Source organism: Pleurodeles waltl, chromosome 11 (genome assembly GCF_031143425.1).
Source record: "Pleurodeles waltl isolate 20211129_DDA chromosome 11, aPleWal1.hap1.20221129, whole genome shotgun sequence".
Lineage (NCBI taxonomy): Eukaryota > Metazoa > Chordata > Amphibia > Caudata > Salamandridae > Pleurodeles > Pleurodeles waltl.
This window is the reverse complement of record NC_090450.1, coordinates 831950483-831976326: the sequence shown is the minus strand read 5'-3', so window position 1 is coordinate 831976326 and position 25844 is coordinate 831950483.

The window sequence follows — 25844 nt, the reverse complement described above, 5'->3', positions numbered from 1 at the left end:
CCGCCGCTTTAACACTCCGACCACCACGGCGGTACAAACAAACAGCGCGGCGGTCACCGCCAACAGGCAGGCGGCAGACAATGTACCGCCCACCCTATCACGACCCACCAATCCGCCACCTTTTCCGGGGCGGGAGCCCCGCCGATAAAAACACGGCAGAAACAGACATCTCCAATGGAAAACGCTTACCTTGACACACTCCACGCGGAATCGGAACAGCATGGAACCCGAACTCCACATCCTCCCAGCCATTGCCTTCCTGCTCTTCTTCCAGGATCACGAACCTCGCCGCAGACGACAACGGTGAGTACTGCACCTACGACACAGGGGAGGGGGGAGGAGGAAAGGTTACAGGCACACACATACGCCACACACCCACCCCCACCCTCACCCCCACCGAAATACCTACACACCTATGCAGATAAAAAAGTCAGAGTGACACCCCCAAACCCCCCCCAAAAAACAAAGACAAAAGGCAATGAATGTAAAAGTTGAACCATATTATTGCAACAATAAAGTATAGCAACCTTAGCAATATATGAAGAATGAATACACATCTAGAACTCCATCCATACCAGTAGCAAAAGTCCGGCCCAGTCATTCAAAGTCCAAATGTCCGTGGGCCAATGTGCAGCAACACATGGGCAAAGCCCACACACGAGATCGAGTCCATTGGAGAGAACACTGCTGGGGCATCACTAAAATAAAAAGACAGGCACCTCAGGGGGAAGGGAAGGGGTGGCACCTCAGCCACATGAGTCCACGACGCCAGATCCACGAAGGGCCTCCATGCCCACTGTGCCATCCTGGGGAGTGCAAAGCCACAGTCTCACAAGTCTCTACAGTGGGTGGATTGCCCACTGTGGCATCCTGGGGAGTGCAAAGCCACAGTCTCACAAGTCTCTACAATGGGTGGATTGCCCACTGTGGCATCCTGGGGAGTGCAAAGCCACAGTCTCACAAGTCTCTACAGTGGGTGGATTGCCCACTGTGGCATCCTGGGGAGTGCAAAGCCACAGTCCATCAGGTGGATTACAGAGACCACTGGTCATGGAGGAGGCATGGTGGGCAGAGTGCGTCGTGAAGGCCTGCCCGACACAGAACCGGGACTGCCAATGGGCCAGCGGTGCTTGACAGGAAGGGCCCAGCGGAGCGGTGCTTGAGATGAAGGGCCCAGCGGAGCGGTGCTTGACAGGAAGGGCCCAGCGGAGCGGTGCTTGAGATGAAGGGCCCAGCGGAGCGGTGCTTGACAGGAAGGGCCCAGCGGAGCGGTGCTTGAGATGAAGGGCCCAGCGGAGCGGTGCTTGAGATGAAGGGCCCAGCGGAACGGTGCTTGAGATGAAGCACCCAGCGGAGCGGTGCTTGAGATGAAGGGCCCAGCGGAGCAGTGCTTGACAGGAAGGGCCCAGCGGAGCAGTGCTTGACAGGAAGGGCCCAGCGGAGCGGTGCTTGAGATGAAGGGCCCAGCGGAGCGGTGCTTGAGATGAAGGGCCCAGCGGAGCGGTGCTTGAGATGAAGGGCCCAGCGGAGCAGTGCTTGACAGGAAGGGCCCAGCGGAGCGGTGCTTGAGATGAAGGGCCCAGCGGAGCGGTGCTTGACAGGAAGGGCCCAGCGGAGCGGTGCTTGAGATGAAGGGCCCAGCGGAGCGGTGCTTGAGATGAAGGGCCCAGCGGAGCGGTGCTTGACAGGAAGGGCCCAGCGGAGCGGTGCTTAAGATGAAGGGCCCAGCGGAGCGGTGCTTGACAGGAAGGGCCCAGCGGAGCGGTGCTTGACAGGAAGGGCCCAGCGGAGCGGTGCTTGACAGGAAGGGCCCAGCGGAGCGGTGCTTGACAGGAAGGGCCCAGCGGAGCGGTGCTTGAGATGAAGGGCCCAGCGGAGCGGTGCTTGACAGGAAGGGCCCAGCGGAGCAGCTCAGAGACCGCGGTGCCCAGCGGAGCGGTGCTTGAGATGAAGGGCCCAGCGGAGCGGTGCTTGACAGGAATGGCCCAGCGGAGCGGTGCTTGACAGGAATGGCCCTGTTCAGCGGTGCTCCTCACGGCGGGGCCCTGTTCAGCGGTGCTCCTCACGGCGGGGCCCTGTTCAGCGGTTCTGGTCACGGCGGGGCCCTGTTCAGCGGTGCTCCTCACGGCGGGGCCCTGTTCAGCGGTTCTGGTCACGCCGGGGCCCTGTTCAGCGGTGCTTCTCACGGCGGGGCCCTGTTCAGCGGTTCTGGTCACGGCGGGGCCCTGTTCAGCGGTGCTTCTCACGGCGGGGCCATGTTCAGCGGTTCTGGTCACGGCGGGGCCCTGTTCAGCGGTGCTCCTCACGGCGGGGCCCTGTTCAGCGGTTCTGGTCACGGCGGGGCCCTGTTCAGCGGTGCTCATCACGGCGGGGCCCTGTTCAGCGGTTCTGGTCACGGCGGTGCCCTGTTCAGCGGTGCTTCTCACGGCGGTGCCCTGTTCAGCGGTGCTTCTCACGGCGGGGCCCTGTTCAGCGGTGCCTGTCTTGTGTTTCCAGTGAACCACACCTGGCCAATACTTGCCGCTCAGTCTGCATCGGACCTTTCCGTTGCAGGGCCCTCCTGTGATGGAGTCCTGGGGCCCTGGCTCTCCTTCGATACCCCCGGAATGGGGCTGGTGGGGCCCTCATGGCCAGGTCGGCTGCTCCCTGCCTTTTGCTCCTTGCTGCCCTTGCCCTCCTTGGCAGACTGTCCGTGGCCCTTGGCTCCATTACCCGATGTGGCAGGTGACGGTGCAAGGCTACCCTCCTTGGGGGCAAGCGTATCAGGCCTGTCGCGCCTGCCCTTCAGTTTTTTGGTCCTCTTCCCAGGGGGGGGGGGCTGGCTGTGCCTTTGCTGCTGGACGATGTCCCAGCCCAAGGAAAGGGTGGACTCCAAAAACCAGGCACAACGTTCTTTGGAGTTGCTGGGCTGGTGGTGGCTGAGGTGTTTGTGGAACTCTTACGGGATGGAGGGGGTGGGTCAGGTGAGGAAAAGAGGTCCACTTTAGAGAGGAAAATTTTCTTTGGAGCCATGGGAAGGGTGGCTGGAGTGGGTATGGGAGTGGAGGAAGAGGATGTGGTTGTAGGAGAGTCAATTGTGCTGTCTTTGGGTGCAGGTGCTTGGGCAGGAGGCTGACGTGAGGTGGATGGCTGTTGTTTGGGTGCCTGCCTGCGTTTGTGTGGTTGGGAAGCGGGGGTGACAGACACACTGGGAGAGGACACAGGGGACGTGTACATGGCAGTGGGGGTGGTGACTGCACGTGTGCGGACTGGTGTGGAGGGTGTGATGGTGATGGGTGCAATGGCTGATGGTGGTGTGCTTGCAGGTGTGTGTGGAGACGTCACAGGGAGGGAGGAGGGAGACGAGGAGGTGGGGGACACAGAGGAGGTAGTGGCTGTTGGCATGTCTGCATCTGGATGTTGCTTGGGTGAATGCTTGTGTGTCCTGTGGTGCTTATGTCTGGATGAGCTGCCATTGGGTGTTGAGGTGTGTGCAGGCTGGTCTGTAGGTGTGGACGGGATAGGCAGAGGAACAGGGGAGTGGGACTGAGTGGAGGGAGTCAGAAGAGGGAGGCTGGAGACAGGGACAATCGCTGCCGTCAGTGCTGAGGCCAGAGCGTTGAACGATCGTTGATGGGCAGCCTGACCCGAATGAAGGCCCTCCAGGTATGCATTGCTTTGATGCACCTCCCTCTCCACACCCTGGGTGGCATTCAAAAGGGTAGACTGCCCAACAATGATGGTCCTCAGGAGGTCAATGACCTCCTCACTGAGGGCAGCAGGGGTGACTGGGGCAGGGCCTGAGGTGCCTGGGGCGAAGGAGATGGCTGGCTTCCTGGCCTTGCGGGCACAGGCCGAAGGCCGAGGGGCTGCTGGGAGGGCGGAGCTGGTGCGCTGGGTGGCAGCTGTACCTGTAGGATCGGTGGGCACGGATGTTGCCGCCACCGCAAGGGAGCTCCCTTCCGAGGACGTGTCGGTGTCGCTGACGTCTCCACGGGTCCCCGTGGTGGAGCCCCCCTCGCCCTCCGTCTCACTGGTCATGTCGGAGTCCGTTGCATGGCCCTCCGGGGCCATGTGAGATGCAGCTCCCTCTTGCGCCGATGCCACTTCTCCTCCGCCTGATGATGCTAATGCACACATTCACAGTAAAACAAAGAAAATGGGGGGGGGTGGAAAACATAAAGACAAGTTGAGTGCATGCATTGGGGACACCGTTGGCGGAGAGGACAGACACAGAAGCCCCCTGCACTACGCTGCGCACTTGGGGTACACTACTCATTCACTGGGACATGCCCTACAAGCCTATGGGCGACAACTGCCCACACGGTATACACTGGTCCATGAATCGGGTTACTAGGCACCCTACAGAGGTGGGGGGCGGGGGCACAGGACCATACTTCACGGACGGGCCTATCCTACAGAAATCGCCTTGGCCTAGGGATACCCACAGCCCTCCTCCCCCACCCAGGCACCTCCACTGCGCGCAAAATAGCTGAATGTGCTGGTACTCACCCCCTTGTGTCTGCTGTGATGTCCTCAAGCGCCATTCTAAATCGGGGTAGGCCACCGCCAGGATCCGGGACATCAGGGGGGTCAAGGTACGACTGGCACCCCTCCTAGGTTGGGAGGCCATCCCCAGCAGAGCCTCCGCGGTCTTCCTGCTCCCGCGGCAGATGTCCTCCCACCTCTTGCGGCAGTGGGTGCCCCTTCTGGTGTGGACCCCAGGGCCCGGACGTCCTTGGCGATGGCACGCCAAATGTCATTCTTCTGATGGGCGCTGACCTATGTGACATGTACAGGGGGGGAAGAGAAACATCATCACTTTTCTGCATGCTCGATGTGAGTGGCCCCCCCTCCCCAACCTTGCCATGTGGCACATGCTTTCATCTGTCGTGCCATGCATTTGTCATTCGCTGCCCTCCCCTCCATCGTACATCCTCCCCACTCATCCCAGGCATTGGGCACTATGCATTGCCCCCCGTGTACTCACCTGTTGGTCTGGAGGCCCGTAGAGTAGCGCATACTGGGGGAGGACCCCGTCCACGAGCTTCTCCAACTCCTCGGAACTGAAGGCGGGGGCCCTTTCCCCAGTCGCAGCAGCCATTGTCACTTCCAGACCGAGGTCACAGCAGCACTTGCAGTATAGGTCCTCTCCTGTGGATGCTCAGGTCTCGTGTGATCAAGCCGAGAGAAAATGGCGGTTACGGCCGCGGCGGTGCGTGCCGCGGTGGTGCGTACCGCGACCGCCGGCGCTCACCGCCATTGGCTCCTGAAACCCATAGGGTTCAATGTTGTCTAATGCGGCTTTGCGCCGCGGACTGCGACCGCCTACCGCCACGGTGTGCCACGCTTGCGCAATGACCTCACTTCACATTGTCACACTTCACAGGTCAGGCAGCCGCCATTTCAAGGGCCCACATGGCTTCATTCCTACTGCGTCACACATGGCTAGGCCTTGCACCGACATTCATACTAGCCATTCAATCCCGAGAGATTCGTGTACTGGGCATGCTGTGGGCACTTACCTGTGGGTTGCTTGACTCTGTGCTCCATGTTGTCCTTCCTAGGCATCGTCCGCTGGGACTTGCGAGGAGACGGAGGAATCTTCCCGTGTACAGACCGCTGGTGGACCTGTCAACAATGGAAGAAAGACACGTCATACTCACCTACAGACTCAACCGTGCCACTATACAGGAACTGTGTGCCCAGCTGCAGCCAGACCTGATGTCACCCATCTGCCAACCCACAGGGATTCCGCCTCTAGTGCAGGTACTGTCAGTACTGCATTTTTTGGCAAGTGGATCATTTCAAACTACCGTGGCCATTTCATCTGGGATGTCTCAGCCTATGTTTTCAAAGGTTTTGTCCAGAGTGTTGTCTGCCCTGATGAAATACATGCGGAGCTACATCATTTTCCCTGAGGTGGGTGACTTGCCTACAGTGAAGGGTGATTTCTATGCCCTTGGACACATTCCCAATATCATTGGTGCCATTGATGGTACCCATGTGGTTTGGTTCCCCCAAAAGACGATGAACAGGTGTACATGAACCGTAAAAATTATCATTCGATGAATGTCCAGGTGGTCTGTTTGGCTGACCAGTACATCTCCCATTTAAATGCCAAGTTCCCAGGGTCAGTGCATGACGCGTACATCATGCGAAATAGCAGCATCCCTTATGTGATGGAACAGCTACAGAGACACCGTGTGTGGCTAATTGGTGACTCTGGTTACCCAAACCTGCCTTGGCTATTGACCCCAGTGAGGAATCCCAGGACCAGGGCAGAGGAACGGTACAATGAGGCCCATGGGCGGACTAGGAGGGTGATTGAGCGGACCTTCGGCCTCCTGAAGGCCAGGTTTAGGTGCCTGCATATGACTGGTGGATCCCTAATGTACTCACCAAGGAAGGTGTGTCATATCATCGTGGCCTGCTGCATGCTTCACAACCTGGCTTTGCGACGCCAGGTGCCTTTCCTACAGGAGGATGGTCCAGATGGTGGTGTTGTGGCCGCTGTGGAGCCTGCGGAGAGTGAAGAGGAGGAAGACGAAGAGGACGACACAGACAACAGGGACAGAGTGATACTGCAGTATTTCCAGTGACACACAGGTAATAATCTACTCCTGCATTGTATTATATCTGTAACTGAAGTGGCTCTCTACTGTCTGACCTTTCACCCCAATGTAAGGTAACTTAGTTGTGTATATCACTTCCTATTTCAGTGATCTGATCCCCACGGAGTGCCCTCTGTTTTTTTTCCCCATGGACTACCGCTGTGTGACACTGGTATGTTGTCATCACAATGTAACTAGAAATGTTTTGTTGGTTATATCGAATACATTTGGTTTAAATAAACAGATAGCAGAATCCAGTTGGTTAATGTGCAATAATTGTGTTTATTAAAGTTTTAAAATAGGTGTATAGTTCAAACAGGGTGATGGTGGAGGCATGTCCATGGCAGTGTCCAGACTGTCGTTCCTACAGGTCCATTGTCCATATGCCTGTGGAAGGTGGAGCAGGGGCAGTTCAAGGTTGGACAGGGTAAACAAGGGGGACAGTGGGATGACATCCGGGGGTTTCCGTGCATGGCGGGGGTCTTGACATCCTACTCTGTCTTCTTCCTCGATCTCAGGCCTTTCTTGCGGGGTGGTTCTTGTTCTGCAGGGGGTGGCGTCCGGGAGGGACGTTGCTGTTGTGTCGGGCCTCCTGACCACTAGCGCCGGCAGAGGTGGTGGGCTGTTCTTCCTCCATGCTAGTGGCAGGGGCCCTTTGGGGGGCCACATGGTCCCGCAATGTGGTGACAATCTGGTTGAGTGCCACCACGATTGTACCCATTGCGGAACTGATGCTACGCAGTTCTTCCCGGAATCCCATGTACTGGCCCTCCTGCATGGCCTGGATCTCCTGGAACCTGGCCAGGACCGTCGCCATCGTCTCTTGGGAGTGGTGGTACGCTCCCATGATGGTGGTGAGGGCCTCTTGGACAGTGGGTTCCCTAGGCCTGTCCTCCCTCTGTCGCGCAGCAGCCCTCCCAGTTCCTCTTTGTTCCTGGGCCTCTGTCCCCTGGACGGTGTGCCCACTACCAGTGCCCCCAGGTCCCTGTTGTTGTTGGGGTTGTGGGTTACCCTGGGTGCCCTGTACTGGTAGACACACCGCTGCTTGACCTGTCCTGGAGACAGAAGCATGGGCCCGCTGGGTGGGTGCTGTGCTGGTGTTTCCTGAGGGGGGTAGGTCTGCTGTGGCCTGGGGCTGACTGAGGGTAACCGACTGTCCAGAGGTCCCCGATGGTCCGGGCTGGTCATCAGGTTCTAGGTCGACAGAGCTGCTGTCATCACTGGGGGCCTGTTCTGGGGGTGGGATGGACAAATCTGGACCCTCCTGGCCGGTGTGTTGGCGTTCGGGCCCTGCAGGGGTAAAAGAATATGGTTATTGATTTTGTGTGTGCTGTGGCGTGCAAATTGTGGGTGCCCTTGTCCCCCAGTGCTGGCAGTCCCATGTGGGAGGAGTTGTGAGGGTGGTTTGTGGGTGGGGACGGGTATGTGCAGTGGTCATGCTTAGGTGATGGGTGTCCATGGTTTGTGTTGGCATTCAGGGGTTTGGGTTGGGTTGGGTGGGTTGTGCTGGTGAGACATTAACAGGGAGTATGTGTGCTGGGGGGTTAGGGGTGAGGGTGGGGGTGTGGGTTGGCATGCTGGTGGTTGGGGGGGTGAAGTAGTTGAGATTAGACTTACCAGAGTCCATTCCTCCGCCTACTCCAGCGAGGCCCTCAGGATGCAGGATGTTCAAGACCTCTTGCTCCCATGCTGTGAATTCTGGTGGAGTGGGTGGGGGTCCGCCACCAGTCTTCTGCACAGCGATGTTGTGTCTTGACACCATCGACCGCACCTTCCCCCGTAGGTCGTTCCAGCGCTTTCGGATGTCTTCCCGATTTTTGGGATGCTGTCCCACAGCGTTGACCCTGTCGACGATCCTTTGCCATAGCTCCGCCTTCCTGGCTATTGTGGTGTGCTGCACCTGTGTGCCGAAGAGCTGGGGCTCTACCCTGATTATTTCCTCCACCATGACCCTGAGCTCTTGGTCCGTGAACCTGGGGTGTCTTTGGGGTGCCATGGGGTGGTGTGGATGAGGTGTGGGGTGGTGTTTGTGGTGATGAGTGTGGTGGTGTGTGGTGTTTTATGCGTAGATGTGGTGTGGGTGATGATGTTGGGTTCCTGTGTGTGTTGTGGTTTGCGTTCCCTGTGCTCTCTCTCTGTGTATTGCGCCTTGTCTCTGAATTTCGATTTGTGGGGGTTTGTGGGTGATGTGGGTGTGTGTTTTATATGGTGATGGGTGTGTGGGTGTGGTGTGTGTATGTGTATCAGGTGTGTGTATTTCAAAATGGCCAATGTGGCTGTGTTTTGTAAATGTGGGTGTATTTTGAGCGCGGCGGTGTGTACCGCCAATGGGATACCGCGGTTGAAAGACCACCGCGTGGATTCGTGGGTCGTAATGGCATGGGCGTGTTTGTGTTGGCGTGACGGTGGAGGTTTGGTCATCTCCAGTTTATCGCTGACCGCTGATGAGGCGGGCTTCAGTGGATGTCGGGTTTTTGGCGGTTTGGCAGTTGTGGGTCAGAATGACCGTGGCGGTTTACCGCGGCCGCGGCGGTATGATGGCGGTCTTCTGACCGGTGGTAAGAGCCTTTCACCGCCAGGGTCAGAATGACCCCCTAAGTCATTATGTATTCCCCTCATGATTTAGGATTGGAGTGCTGATAAATAACATAGATCAGAGTATGCTGCACCATTGTGTAGTTTTGTTAAAGAACTGTGTGATTTTACTTGCAGACTCATAACTTCTAGCCTACATTTCATTACTGTAGGAGGCTGTCGCTCTATATAGTGTACAAAAATGATGTGCACTGTGCAGAGAGTCTAGGCAACTCCACCTTGGCACCCAAAGGTATTAAGCAGACCACCTAATGCTCTATTTTTAGTGGTAGCTTGACTGAGCAGTTAGGCTAAACTTTGAGATGTGCTCAGCATATGTTGTACTCGCAGCAACAATAAATGTGGACACACACTCAAAAGAATAACTTGAGACCAATTTACAAAGATAGTTCCTATTTTATAACATTTTTAAGACAACGATCATCAAAATCGGGTTAGTACTTTTTAAATTATGATTTTTCAAAGTTTAGAAAAAATAGACTTTTTGTGCATCATTACCATAGTACTCAATAGGGGAAAACATTAAAATGCATTATAAAATCAGGAAATGCTCTCACAAGTGCCACCTTCTCTTTTTAGGTTGAGGTCGTTAAGATGTCCTGTGGGCCAGCTAAAGAAGTTCAGGCAGTTTCAGGTTCAAGCAGGAGCAATGGCTAAAAGTCTTGGAGCTGGTGCAGAATGGGCAAGGGGACCAATGGGAAACACACTACACAGGTGGACTTAAAGGTAGGTCCAGTGGGTCCCTTCAGACTGTAGAGGTTGCAAGGGATTAATAACCCCTAGAGCACAGCTGGTTTTCTGTTGCAGGGCCCAGGGAGGCCGGGTGCAGTGCAGATAGGTCAGCCCAGGGCTGCGCATCAATGAGCCTTTGGAGCCAGGTGCAGGACAATTTGAGGGGGGATTGCAGATCAGCAGGGCCACTCTGGAGGTGGTTCTTGGGTGTTCTAAAGTCCCTTGGGTGGTTCTTACTTCTGGTCCTCTGAGAGTCCAGAGTGGACTTTTCTTTTGGGTGTTGGTGGTCCAGTACCCCGGGCAATGGCACATCTCAGCCACTGGAGCTTACAATGCTCCCAAACTTGGTACACTGGCAGTACTTGTCCTTGGGCCTGTTGGGTAATATTTGGTCTGGCTGCTTTGTCTGGTTCATTGGTCAGTGACCGGTCAATGAACTAGACTTGATTGGTTCTTGCTTGCTGGGTGCATCGAGTGATACCTTCACTTTGGAGAGAGATTCTAGGAAATTTTTCGAAGGTTGGACGTCCTCTGGAGGGATGTTCTTGGCAAGTTCTAGAAGGTTGGAGGTCCTCTGTTGTTTCTTAGAGTCTGTCTGATGTCCAGTCGACACCTCAGCAGTGATTGTCAAGTCCTGAGTGCAGCAGGCATGGTTTGCGCCTTTTACTTCTTGCAGCAGGACTTCTATTCTCGAGCCTTGGGTCTTCCTTGTTGATGGTCTTCTTGTGTCCATTGCATCTGATCTACAAGTCTAGGGATGACCACTAAATACAGCATTTAGTGGGTGTTAAGGGGAGTACCTGGTAGCGGCCAATGGGCCACATACCTTAGGGTGGCTGCACCCATTATGTGACCACTCCCTGTGGTAAGAGGTCACATCCCTAACCCTGATAGGCTATTTTCCTGCTATTCAAGATGGAAGAAAATGAAATGGAGAAGTTGCCTCGCCTGCCACACCTGGGGGATGGTGCAGGCTGGGGGTGGTCACTCTTCCCACTCTGGCTGAGTTTTTCCACTGGTTTTCATGCTCAAAGTGGGGGAAGAACCATTGGATGGCCATCTGCTGCTAGCAGCAGATTCAGCGGTCAGATTACAAAGGCAATAAAGCCTTTGAAGCTGACCGTTTAGCCTGGGTGCCTTCCTGGGGGAGGAGGTGTAACACTTCCAACCAGGAAAGGCTTTGTGTTCTGGTTCCTGAGAGCAGAGGCTCTTGTCCCAGGAATCTAGATTTGTGTCTGGTGGTGACAGGCTTGTAAAAAACAGTCAGCAATCATGCCAGGGCTTTTAGGTTTTTGCATGGGTCACCTTTAAGGTGCCCCTGGGTACATGTTATGATAAATTCAACACAGGCATCAATGTGGGTTTATTATTCTGAGTTGTTGGATACAAAACAACCAAGTATTCAGAGAGTCCATCATGTAGATGGGGAACTCATAATGACCAGTGTGCAGCACATGTATTTGCTATGGCTTCCCTGTACACTTACTATGTGCTGGGGTATTGTACAGACACAGTGGGGACATATTTGCTCATGCAAACATATGCCCTCACATGAATTATAGTGTACCCTGCCCTAGGGCTGTAAGGCCTGCGAGAGGGGTGACTTACCTGCAGTGCATGCAGAGTTAGTGGACAGGTCACTGATGGTGAGTGCCATGTTGAGTTTGCAACTTTTAAATACGCCCTGTCATGCACTTGCAGTGACAGTGTGCCTTAGGCTTATATGGGGCCTCTCAGAGTGTCACAATTGGAACCTCAGCTCTGGGGAGCCCTCTTCAGTACCTGTGCTCTGAGTACTAGGGCTAAAATTTACTAGGGACGTACAAGGGTGGCTGAAGTGTCAATACATAGTACAGTTTTGGGGAAAGAGATCTGGCCCTGGGAACCTGTTTAGCAGGGGTCTAGGGCACTTACAGTTGAAACCACATTATTTTCCAGGAAAAAAGTGGGGGGGCTTACCATGCAAAAAGAGGCCCTTTCTCTCAATTACTACTTGCTTTTCTCTACAAAGTCAAACCCTTCCACCCTTATATGAACTTCAAGGCCCTCATCTTGTCAAACATCCACACACTACTCTCTGGTCTACGAGTGTCCTCAGAGCCATGCAGTGGCACAACTAAGCACCAACCAAGAAAGGTCAAGAAAGTTGAAAGATTTGCGTAGTTCCCTCTCCCTGACAGAATTCACTTCAACATTGTTTAGTGATTAGAAAGTATATCAGTCAATTGACTAGATTTGACTATTTTCCATCTCAAATCAGTGTGTCTGGTGGTGTGCAAAGTACATGAACCTCCACCATCACATAACCACCTAAGGCCAGAAAGGTTGAAAATCCCCAAAAAGCCTAAAAAGGTATGCAATAACTGGCTAACTCAACGTATGAACCTAGGGTCTGTAATCACAGCACTTTACTTCTCCCTTTCAGTGGTGTCTCAAAACCCACCATTGTGCAAGCTCCTTAATGTCCTAACTTGTTTACCTATCGTCCCCTGCCTCACCCTAATGTAATGTGGTGTTTATTCTGTATTTGAGTGCATTTAGTGAGTTATCACTTGAAGGTCTCTCTCTCTCTGCCTCTTTTTCTCTCTCTCTCTCCTCCACCCCCAATGTTGGCTAAATATGCACTTGCTATGGACTATATTCTACTAACCAATGTGGTGCTCTATAACTATTCACAATTAAATAGATATCAATAAGTAATAAATAAATCGTACATCAAGGTGAAAACACCTAATTGGTTATTGTGGAAATACGTTTTAGTGATCCAAAACTCTTAATAGGTGCTTGTCATGCACACTCTACACCAACTTCTCCCCGGATGGTTGCCTGCTCCTATGTGTCTCAGGTTACAGTAGCATCCTATACAGAATCAGAAACAAATATTCCAAGACAAAACAATTTGGCAAAGTCCAGCACATCTAAACAAAATTGACATTATGTTTTTGGTTAGTGCTCAATAGTTGGCAAATATCTCTAATATCCTTGGGGTGCAGTTGAATTAGAGCCAACTAGTATATCAGGGGCAGTGGATAAAAGATGTAATATACTTCTGTAGATTTCATTCCACAGATAGATAGTGTCTACCTTCTGACAGGATTTATCATGATCATCCTCCAGGCCCTGCTTTACATAAGCTCTCAAGTGTTTGTAGGCCTTTGCCTATATATTGCCAGAGTCTGGATTTTGTATGTCCTACCTGAAGGTGTTCTAGGTTTCCTTCCTTAGTCTCTATCCCTACAGTCTGCATAGCAGTTAAAAGGGAAAATAGTTGGATACTGTCAGAGCTGTCAGTCTTATAGTGGTCTTCCCCCAAGCGTTTTCCTGCTTTGACACATTTTTGCTGATTTGTTTTTAATGGCATTGGGACTCGGGGCCCTTTACCACTGGTCACCAGTGCTAAAGTGCATGTGCTCACTATCCTAAACACATCTTAATATTGGTGTATCCAAAACTGCCCTATTTAATTTACTTGCAAGGCCCTAGTAAAGTGCACTACAGTGCCCAGGGACTGTAAATTAAATGATAGTAGTTGGCCTGCAGCACTGATTGTGCAACCCACTTAAGTAGCCCTTTAAAAATATCTCCGGCCTGCCATTGCGGAGCCTGTATGTGCAGCTTACACTGCTATGTTGACTTGCCTTTGAACCCCACCCTTGCTAAGCTTTAAACTCCTCTTTTATCACATATACATGACACCTAAGGCAGGCACTAGGTATCCCATGGGACAGGGTGTGATGTAATTAAAAGGCAAGACATACACCCTTATGTTTTACATATCCTCGTACTGACATGTAATTTGTCTTTCACTACTGTGAGGCCTAGCTCTCTCATAGGACAACATTGGGAATTCCTAATTACATTTAATAAAGTGCAATGCCTTATTGATAAGTAGTAGACCTGTCATTGTTTATTATCTATGAAATTTTAATGATGAATGATTTTTAATGGTAAAGTTGAATTTACTATTCCAATTTTGAAAATGCTATTTTTAGAAAATTGGCATTTTCCTGTTCTTAGCACTATGTGCTTGCAGCCTATCGCCAATACATGTCTTGGCTGGGTTGAAAGCTGGTTACCTGCATTTCCTCTAGGCAGCCTCACACAAAGGAAGGGTAGGTGTGACTGAGTTGCCATCTGCATGTTGATGGGCCATGCTGGGCAGAATGGGAGGGAGGAGCTGACACTTACATCTGAACAGATATTGCCCACACAAAAGACTTCTTAACCTCCTGTAGTGGGTCTTATTGTGGGCAGGAAGGAGGACCTCTGTGCACTTCGGAGACCCATCTTTGAAGTCACACCCACTTCAAAGGTACAGCTGGGTAGAAGAACTGGGCACCTGACCCTAACAAATCAGTACACTTCTGGACCTGTAGATAATCTGCCGGGAAAAGGACTGTTGTGATGCTGAAGGAATGCTACACTGCTGACTCCTGCTCTGGAAGAAATGCTTTTCGGCTGTGCAGATCTGCCTGCTTCCCTCTCTGCCTGGGTAAGAAGGACTGGAGCTATACAAGTTGAACGCAGAGTGACTCCAAGGGGGCTTATTTGCTTGCCTCCTATTTTGAAGTCTCACAGACATCGAAGTCTTCCAACATCTCTACACCAGCACCTGGACTCTGCCAACTGTGAGTCCTCCCTGCCAAGTGGGGCCAATCCAGTCCTAGGTCCTTGGAAGTGGGTTTCCTTGTGCTGCACCAACATAATCCACACATTGGCCCCCTTGCGCCGGACAGAACTGACGCATTTCCTTTGACAACAATGCATTGCTGCTCAAGGACTTTGCATCGCTGGCTGTGCATCAATGATGATGCATTGCTTCATCACCGAAGGACTCACAAATGAGGCATCCCCAACTGCACGGAATAAAACCAATACATCACTTGTGCATCACATCTTCAACCCCTTACATAAGGTCTTCGACGTAGATGCACCCTCCATCAAAAGGTACTTTTGCAGCGGGACAAGGTTGGTCCCTGTATTTAAATGGCGCTCCATCGTGGTCAGTTTGAAAAAAGTTTTGGCCTTAGTCTAGTGTGACCAGATATCCCCAGTTGGTGCTTTAAGCTTTTAAGCACTATATTGCTGCAGGTCCAGGGATGACGTGTAAAAATTCATATCTCAACTGGACTTTTGTTATTTTGGTCTTGTTGTATTCATAACTTTGTGTGGAGTCTATTTGTGGTGTTTTCCCCATGTTACTGATTTAAGTATTACACAAATATTCTACACATAGCCTCCTAAGTTAAGCCTCCCCGCTCTGTGCCAAGCTACCGGAGGGTGAGCACAGGTTAATTTATGGTGTGTAACTGACTTACTCTGACTAGGATTATGGTCCTTACTTGGACAGGGTACATACTTCTGCCAACTAGAGGCCCAAAATCTAAACGATATATATTGGTAAAAGAACTGTTATGACAACAGGAATAGGCGCTTTGGTGGATGACACCATCAGAGGACAGCACTCATAGCACAATAAAAAAGCTTGTCTTATTGTGGGCTGAAATCTCTAACAGCTTACATGCTTAAACCACAAAAGGCTGACTGATACAAAGCAGGATGATCCTGCTATCCCTGCCTTTTCAAGTCAGTCCCACTGTTTGAAGGGATACTCAATGGTCTATCTGAGACATCACACTCAATCTCTGTTTGGCCACACTATCAAGAAGTGGGACTAGTGGTACTGGTACCATAAAGGGACTTGATTATCAGTCCCCCTGTACCAGATTGTCATGTACTATTGGAAAGTGGAATATTGGTAAGGGCAGGTAAGTACCTACACTTAGAAATAGGCCACAAACTGACAGCATGGGAAAAGCAAGTCTTGGTAATCCTGCATCCTGAGGGACTCACTGGAGTAGCGGGGGCACTGGACACTGGTGAGTCAACATTTACTACCTATCACCCCCCCATGCCTGCATGCCATCTCGACCCCTCACTCTGACTCCAATCACCCCAGTCCAACCCACACAGTGAACCACCCCAATTAATAAACCTAAATGCCAAGCCCTGCATGCCATACCCACTGCCTTTCCAGCCCTGTAGGTACATCCATCAGCAATGCATGCACAGCAAGCAGAACTAACAATCCCACAATCCATCACAATACACAAATGTGGCAGGGCAACAGCAATAATATAGGCAAAGTTAGTGATGCAAAATATGTCATAATACACCACTTACATCCTCACAGGTGCCCCAGCCAATCTCAGTGGCGAGGAAGTGCCACGGCTATCCAGTCCCCCACCAGAAGATGCCCCCAGTGAAAACAGCAACTCTGGAGCTCTGGACCTGGATGAACTCCCTGGCCCATCAGGGACCACTGGCCAGTCAGCTACCCCAGCCCACATCCAGTCCACCACAGAGCTTCCTCCTCAGAATCATCCAACACCACAGGAGCCACCCAACGTCCCCAGACCTCTGTCCCCAGGACATGTCAATCAGTAATGTGCCCACCTGTACAGGACCCCAATCTACACCTCACGGGCAAAACAATGAGGGTCTTGGCATCAGTGGCAGTGGACGTACCATTCATGGGACTCTGGCACAGGGGGCCAGGGACAGTCGGAGGACAGCTGTGCACCAGGGGGAGTACAGTCTCAGGCAATCAAATGCCCAGGAGCCACTCACTAATGTCATGGGGACTTACCAAAACAGACAGACACCAGAGACAGTTGCCAAGACCACCACCAGGAAATGAGACCCTCCTGAATGCCCCCCTTGTGTTCCAATATGTCACCTTGTCCACCTTGATCTGCCATTTCTCCCCTTCATATGGCCCCTTGTACACTGAACCTGTGCTGCAAACAGACTGGCACACTACACTGGACAATTCCCAACCATTACCCCACTCTATTGCACTTTGCATTGTATACACATTTTTAATAAACACCCTTGGACACAACTTGAGTAATAGTGCTTATTTGAAGGTAATTTACAATGTATAGAACTGTAATGAACTGCATGTTCCTGTGTAAATGTCCAGTAATATGTTGACAAACGTGTCTCAGTAGTATGTACACATCACAGCATTACACAGTTGTAACCACAGCAACATCTGCAATAAGGGAAGGCATAGGTGACAGCCAGGTGGGATGCAAATGTAATGAATAGCATTATGCTATAGCCACACAGCACAACACTGAAATGGAGAAATGTTTAGTTCACAGTCTTACCTGAGTGCCATTGGAAGTACCGCTGGATCAAATGTGTCCTGTTGTCCACATCCTCCTCCTCTTCCTCCTCCTCACTGTCCTCAGTGTCCACAGCTGCATTGTCACCCCCTCCTCCTGCACATAGGGCACATGCCATCTGAAGGCCAAATTGTGCACACACAACAACAATCCTACAGACCTTCTCAGGGGAGTAGCATAGGGATCCACCTGTCAGATGGAGGCACCCAAACCTAGCCTTCAGGAGCCCGAAGGTCTCAACAATCCTACTGGTACACCCATGAGCATTATTGTACCTATTCTCAGCCCCTGTTCTTGGATTCCTAACAGGAATCAGGAGCCAAGGCAGGTTGGGTAGCCAGAATCACCTGAAAGAAGTGAGGGACACACATTAGACCTGTACAATGGCATGGGGTATGATTCCTGAAGGCATACACTGACATACATTGGGTGGGGACTCAGGATTACCTATAAGCCACACTCCGTGCCTCTGTAGTTGTGCAATCAGCTGTGGGACACTGCTATTCCTTAGGACAAAGGCATCATGCACCAACCTAGGATACTTGGCAGTGACATGGGAGATGTACTGATCAGCAAGGCACACCATCTGGACATTGAGTGAGTGGAAATTCTTCCAATTCCTGTACACATGTTCATTGCCCCCGGGGGTGACTAAGGCAATATGGGTCCCGTCAATGGCCCCAATTACATGTGCTATATGTCCCATTGCATGGAATCCAGCCGCTCACAGTGGGTAAATCATCGACCTCAGGGAATGAGATGTAGCTGCACATGTGTTTGAGCAAGGCTGCCAAAACCCTTGCAAGCACAATAGAGAAGATTGGCTGTGACATTCCTTCAGCCAAGCCCACTGTCACCTGGAAAGAGCCAGTTGCCAGGAAATGGAGCACTGAAAGTACCTGCACAAGAGGGGGTATTACTGTTGTGCAATGGATAGAAGGTAGCAGATCAGGCTCCAATTGTGAACACAGCTCTGTGATTGGGCCCTGTCCAGACGATAGGTGAGTATGATGTGCCTGTCCTCCAATGTAGCCAAGTCCACATTGGCTAGCATGGCCCTCTATGAAGCATAGGAACCAATGATGATCAACACCAGCAGTGACGGTGTTCACTGCCGTGGACTTGACCACCATTTTATTTCAACCACTTCACTTGATTCCTGACTTTCCATATGACGACATTTCCACCGCGTGTGCTGCTGTGACCTGTGTCTGGAACCTGCTGTGGCATGTGCAACTGGGGAAAGGGGTCCAGCCTTCAAGTCAGAGGAGTTGGAGAGGCTTGTGGATGGGTACGTTGCATGCGACATGGCTGTATGGAGATGTGTGTGTGCTGGCAGTGTGTCATTTGGGGGGTATGGCTGGTGCTAGTGTTAATGCAGGGGTAGGTGTCATGTGTGTGACATGCTGGATGGTCTGGCTCATGGTGTCCCACTGTTTGAGTTTCCTCTGCAGGTCAGCGCCAATCAGAAGAAGGGGTTGTGGAGTGCCGTCACCAAGGAAGTGCAAACCCTGGGGGTCTATAGCAGGCAGAGCAGCCACTGCAGGAAACGATGGGAGGACCTGAGATGCTGGGCCCGAAGACCGCGGAGACCCAGCTGGGGACGGCCTCCCAATGAGGGAGGGGTGTCCGTCAGAACCTGACCCCCCTGATGGCCTGCATACTGGCGGTGGCCTACCCTGAGCTGGATGGGCGCTTGAGGGCATCACAGCAGCCACAAGAGGGTGAGTACAGTGTGTTTGACAACCATCTCTGTTGCCTGGCATGGGATTTGGGTGCACAGTACTAGTCAGTGGATGCCCCAATATGCCAGTTTAGACATTGCTGCGTGGTCCAGCTTAGGTTAATAGGGTGAAATACATGTTTTTGATAGCTAGGTAGCTGGCTTTCAATGACAAACTGGGCTTACTTGTACCCAGTGGGTGTGTAGCTGGACGTGTTTGGCTCCTACCTGCAGTGGTACTTAGTCAATGGTATGCCGGTATGGTCCATACTGCCCATTCTCAGTCTCAGTGTGTGTCCAGCCTTCAAGTCAGAGGAGTTGAAGAGGCTTGTGGATGGGTACGTTGCATGCGACATGGCTGTATGGAGATGTGTGTGTGCTGGCAGTGTGTCATTTGGGGGGTATGGCTGGGTGTAGTGTTAATGCAGGGGTAGGTGTCATGTGTGTGACATGCTGGATGGTCTGGCTCATGGTGTCCCACTGTTTGTGTTTCCTCTGCAGGTCAGCCCCAATCAGAAGAAGGGGTTGTGGAGTGCCGTCACCAAGGACGTGCAAACCCTGGGGGTCTATAGCAGGCAGAGCAGCCACTGCAGGAAACGATGGGAGGACCTGAGATGCTGGGCCCGAAGACCGCGGAGGCCCAGCTGGGGACGGCCTCCTAATGAGGGAGGGGTGTCTGTCAGAACCTGACCGCCCTGATGGCCCGCATACTGGCGGTGGCCTACCCAGAGCTGGATGGGTGCTTGAGGGCATCACAGCAGCCACAAGAGGGTGAGTACAGTGTGTTTGACAACCATCTCTGTTGCCTGGCATGGGATTTGGGTGCACAGTACTAGTCAGTGGATGCCCCAATATGCCAGTTTAGACATCGCTGCGTGGTACAGCTTAGGTTAATAGGGTGAAATACATGTTTTTGATAGCTAGGTAGCTGGCTTTCAATGACAAACTGGGCTTACTTGTACCCAGTGGGTGTGTAGCTGGATGTGTTTGGCTCCTACCTGCAGTGGTACTTAGTCAATGGTATGCCGGTATGGTCCATACTGCCCATTCTCAGTCTCAGTGTGTGACAGTGATGTGTATGCCATCTGTACTGTTGGTGCTGTGATTGACCTTGTGCTCCCTTTCTTTCTCCCCCCTTCTCCTTCTGTCATCCTGTCCATGTATGCATTAGCATCATCTGGCAAAGGAGCAGGGGCACCAGTGAGTGAAGGAACTGCAGCCCACGGGACCCAGGAGGCAGAGTCTCCTGACACCAAGGGGACCAGCGGGATGGAGGGAGAGGGGAGCATCACGGCAGGGACAGGAGCTGATACCACTGACTCTGATTCCTTCTCCAATGGGAGCTCCCTGGTGGTGGCAGACCCCTCTGGGACCACCCTAGCTACAGGTTCTACCACCACCCCATACCTGCACTGCCCTCCCAGTAGCCCCTCACCCAGGTGCCCAGGCCCACTCACCCAGGATGGTGGGCATCTCCTTCGCCCCAGGCACCTCAGGCCTGCCCTAGTCAGCCCTGCTGCCCTCAGTGATCCATCTCTGTAGGGCAGGCAACCATAGTGAATGCAATCCAGGGGCTGGCATCCCAGATGAAGCAATACAATGCCTTCCTGGAGGGCATTCACAGTGGCTTGGTGGCCTCACAGAGATCGTTTCAGGCTATGGTCTCTTAACTGACGGCAGCCAGTGTCCCTGTTTCTTCTGTCCCCCCTCCAACTATCACTTCCCACTCCCAGTATCCTCACCCCCAACCCATCCCACACACACATGCAGAAAAGCATGCACACAAAACATCACACAAGGCTCACACAAACACAGGCAGCACACTTCAGTCTACAAGCACTCACACAGCCAACATACAGATGCACACACAACATCATCCACTGCCTCCACTGTCTCCCCCTCTCCTCCTCCCTCACAGTCACATCCGCACTCACACCTGCATGCATTGCAACAACAGTCCCTGAACCTGCCACCTGCACAGCCTTGCCCCAGTCACCACAACAGCAGACACGCAGATATGCACCCCACACACCACATGCGCAGTCACCACCACCACCATCACCACATCATGCAGCACACCCACACTTGCAGACACCACCACAACATCCATCCACACGTCCTGTTTGTCCGCCCCACCCTGTCTGCCCCTCCCCTGACACATAAACGCTCGCACTCAGGCCCCCAACAGCCACCCACCTCACACATGCACGCTGTCCATGCACCTGCACCCAAGTCCAGCACACCTCCTCCTCCTTTAACCACTCCCTATACCTCCACTCCCATCTCTCCTCCCACATCCCACCCCATTGGCTCTAAGAGGCTTTTCCATTCCCACCTTGACCTCTTCCCATCTCCATCCCCCCATCTTGCCCATAAGAGAAGGTCCCATCCTCCTGCCCAGTACCTCAAGCACCCAGTCTGACACTTTACCACCCCCAAAGTCTCCAGCTGCCACAAAGGGGCACATGAGTGCAAGGCCGGCCCCCCGCCCCAAGAACACTCCTCTGCCCCCAAAATGGGGGGGGCTAAAGTGCCACCCCCTCACAAACAGACAACCAATACTATGGAGCCACCTCCAAAACCTAGGGCCAAGGAGACCTATTCTAAGACAAAGGCCAAGGGGACCCTTCCCAAGACCAAGGCCAAGGAGGCCCCTCTCAAAACTAAGGCCAAGGAGGCCCCTCACAAAACTAAGCCCAAGGAGCCCCCTTCAGAACCAGTGGGCAAGGAGCCCCCTCCAGAACCAGTAGCAAGGAGCCCCCTCCATCACCAATGGGCAAGGAGCCCCCTCCATCACCAGAGGGCAAGCACCCCTTCCAGAACCAGTGAGCTAGGGAGCCCCCTCCATCACCAGGGGGCAAGGGCCCCCCTCCAGAACCAGTGGGCAAGGAGACCCCTCCATCACCAGAGGGCAAGACCCCCCTCCAGAACCAATGGGCAAGGAACCCCCTCCAAAACCAGTGGGCAAGAAGCCCGCTCTAGAACTAGAGGGCAAGGAGCCCCCCTCCAGGACCATTGGGCAAGGAGCCCCCTCAGTAACCAGTTGGCAAGGAGCCCCCTCCATCACCAGAGGGCAAGGACCCCACTCCAGAACCAGGGGGGAAAGGAGACCCCTCAGTAACCAGAAACACAATGAGAAACAAACGCCACCCACCCCACCACACCCTGCCCCCTGAGGTGCCTGCCCATTTCCAACATGATGCCCCTGAACAGTGGAGTCACGATTTTGCCAGGAGTCAAGTTGGGCTTGGACTTTGCCCTGTGGGCATTAGAGGCTTTGAACTGGCCTTTGGGCCTGCATGTACATATGCAGTTGTGTATGTGTTTGGATTTTGAATTTTCATCCACATGATTACAGAGGTGGGAACAGAGGTATGTTGTGTTCTGGATTTCTTTACTCCTGGGTACTATTACCCTTGATTGAGTCTGCAGCTGGTTCTGGATGTGTGGTGTGTGTCTATGGTGTGTGTTGTATGTGTGTGTGTCACTCTCCCTCTCCTTTGTGTGCTTGGTGGCTATACTCACCATCATCGTCTTTGTTGGCATTGGTGCTCTAGGATAGGCATTGCGTGGTACAGCATCAGGAAGACTTGCAGTTCAGGTTCCATGGCGGCCGCAGACTCCTCTGTGTCCCTGGAGGTGAGTGGCTCCTTTTAAATAATGTGTTTCTGCCAGGCTTTTGGTATCGTTGCTACTGCTTCGGAAATCCTGGCAGTGTGCTATGTCATAATATGGTGGACGGATCCTTGTCTTCCGCCTGACTATAGGTGGCTACCGCCAAATTCAGTGGTCGTTCCGTGCTGACGATTGGTATGGTACATTGGCTGTCTACAGGAGGGATCACCGCCATGGGCATTATTTGGCGGTCATTACCGCCAGCCTGACGATGGGACTACTGCCATCGCTGGCTTGGCGGTAACTTGACCGCCAAGGTCTGAATGACCACCTAAATGTTTTCTAGTGCTAAGAAATCAAAAGCGCCAATCTGGTCATCTGTTGGCAATTGACCAGGGCAAAGTCAAAAGTTGAGGCCGACCACAATGGCGCCGTGCTTGTCTACACTGAGCGGTAGGCCTCGGTCAAAGTTTTACCTTTGGACTTAGAAGAATGTTTGAAGATCTCTCACTGACCGGGATATAGTCACAAGTTGAGGTCAACTTCGCTGGAGCCCTCTTTGGATGCGCGTTGCAAGATGCCTCGGTCAAGGGTTCTATGTTCGGGCTTAGATGATTTTTCAGAATGGAAATCTTCATCCGGTACCAAGTCGAAGTTGAATGTTGACTGCTCTGGAGTCCTCCTCGGATACACTGCGCGGGACGCCTCTGTCAACGTTTAACCTTCGGACTTAGAACCTTTTCAGAGCTTTTCTTCTCTGATGTCAGATGACCCTCCTTAGCAAGCCAATTTCGATGCAACGTCTTCGGATCACCTTTCCAAGAGCCCCCGGTGAAATCCTGGAAGTCTGGGGCTTCGGAGCTTTCCTGCAAGACAAACCTGCAAGTCAGGCCGGGTTGCGGTCGACGTTGGCCAGCTTGGCTCACGACGTCGGGTCGGTCCAGTTATGGAGCTTTTTCCCAAAGTTGCTCCAAACTTCTGGATCTTCCTACAGAAGTACTTTTGAGGTTTTTTAGGTGTCCAGAACTCAACCCAAGGTTCCAGAAGCTCTGAGTTGCTTCTTTGGCGTTTGGACTCCAACTGCCAGAATGCACTTGGATCAAATAAAAGGGCTGCTGCAGGGCTTGATGCAGGGGACTCTGGTCAGCTAATTTCTACCTGTAGCTTACAGGGAGTCCCTCTTTAAAGTAGTAGAAGCCAGGCAAAGTCCTTTTCTTTGTGAAGCCCAAGTGTGCAGCTGGTTCAGTCCTTCTGAGGGAGGTGTCCAAGTCCAGGCCAGAGGTCCAGGAGGGCAGACCTTCTTTGTGTCTTGGCCCAGTAGAAATCTGAATTGTAGATCTGCCATATATATCCTTGCTCCTGAAGTGGCAAGCGGGGGGGAGTCTCTGTCCAATCAAGTGCAGGCCACCACCCTCTTGAGTGACCACTTCATGGGAAGTGTGGCAAAACTCAATCCCAGTGAGCAACATTCCTCCAAAATCCAAGATGGCAAAAATGTAATCTTAGAGTTTAGATCTGGCCGAGTCCACCCACTTGTGTGGCCAGGGTTCCCTTAACACACCCCTTTCCAGTCCTCTCAAACTCTAATCAGGGGGCACCTGGCTGTTTGGGTTTGCAGGAAATAGGAGAGGTACAGTTACTGTCCCAAATGTCCTTCCAGCCTTTGAAGTCCAGTTTGGCTGCTGTCCCCCATTCTGTTCTACCATTTGTCGAGGCAGATGTCCTCCCACCAGATGCATCCTTTGTTTCAGCCCAGGCCACTTCACACCTCAAGGCAGCCTGCCTCAGTCTGCCAGAAGCTGACCAATTAGAGAAGGGCACTGCAGGGCTGAAGTTGGTAACTTTTAGCAAGAGTTCTAAAACTAATTCTAGGTACAAGCTATATTAAATTAATCAATGGCAAGTTATTGGATTTATTATAATTTTAAATTGGATACTAAACTTGCCATATTTAGCTCCTTCCTATGGAAAATAAGACCTTGTGATTTAAAAAAAAAAGTATTTTCATGTTTGCCTTCAATGGGGAAAAACAAATGTTGCTTTTTTTCCCTCACTAGGGCTTATAAAACATCTTTTATAAAGTCTCTACTTATAGTTACACTGCACCCAGCCCTGGGGACACTTAGGGCATACCTTTGGGGTGACTGATATGTAGAAAAAAGGTAGCTTAGGACTTTGGAAGTACTTTTCATTCCAAAGTCGAATTTGGGGTTAACTGTAACTGAAAAGCAGCCAGCAAGTCAGGCCTGCCTTTAAAATGACACTGGGCACCATCAATCAATCAATAATATTTATAAAGCGCACTACTCACCCGCGAGGGTCTCAAGGCGCTAGGGGAGGGGGTTACTGCTGCTCGAAGATCCAGGTTTTGAGCTGCCTCCGGAATGCGAGGTGGTCCTGGGTGATCCTGAGGTTGGCGGGAGGGAGTTCCAAGTCTTGGCCGCCAGGTAGGAGAAGGATTTCCCACCTGCCGTTGTGCGACGGATGCGAGGGACGGCGTCGAGTGCGAGGTTGGCGGAGCGAAGTTGACGGGTGGGCGTGTAGAAACTGAGGCAACGGTTGAGGTATTTGGGTCCCTTGTTGTGGAGGGCTTTGTGTGCGTGGGTGAGCAGCCTGAAGGTGATCCTTTTGTTGACGGGTAGCCAGTGCAGGTGTCTCAAGTGGGCGGAGATGTGGCTGTTGCGGGGTATGTCGAGGATGAGGCGAGCGGAGGCGTTTTGTATTCGCTGAAGATGTTTCTGGAGTTTTGTGGTGGTTCCTGCGTAAAGGGTGTTTCCGTAGTCCAGGCGGCTTGTGACGAGGGCGTGGGTCACAGTTTTTCTAGTGTCGGCGGGGATCCAGCGGAAGATCTTTCGGAGCATGCGGAGAGTGAGGAAGCAGGAAGACGATACAGCGTTGACTTGTTTGGTCATGGTGTGAAGTGAGTCCAGGATGAATCCGAGGTTGCGTGCGTGGTCTGAGGGGGTAGGTGTGGTGCCCAGGGCCGTGGGCCACCAAGAGTTGTCCCAGGCAGACGGGGTGTTTCCGAGGATGAGGACTTCCGTTTTGTCTGAGTTCAGTTTCAGACGGCTGAGTTTCATCCATTCTGTGACGTCTTTCATTCCGTCCTGCAGATTGGTTTTGGCGATGGTAGGGTCCTTGGTGAGGGAAAGTATCAGCTGGGTGTCGTCGGCGTAGGAGATGATGTTGATGTTGTGTTTGCGTGCGATGTTGGCGAGGGGGCTCATGTAGACATTGAAGAGAGTCGGGCTGAGCGAGGATCCCTGTGGGATGCCGCAGATGATCTCGGTGGGGTCCGAGCGGAACGGCGGGAGGTAGACTCTTTGGGAGCGGTTAGAGAGGAAAGAGGTGATCCAGTCCAGAGCCTGTCCTTGGATACCGGTGGAGCGGAGG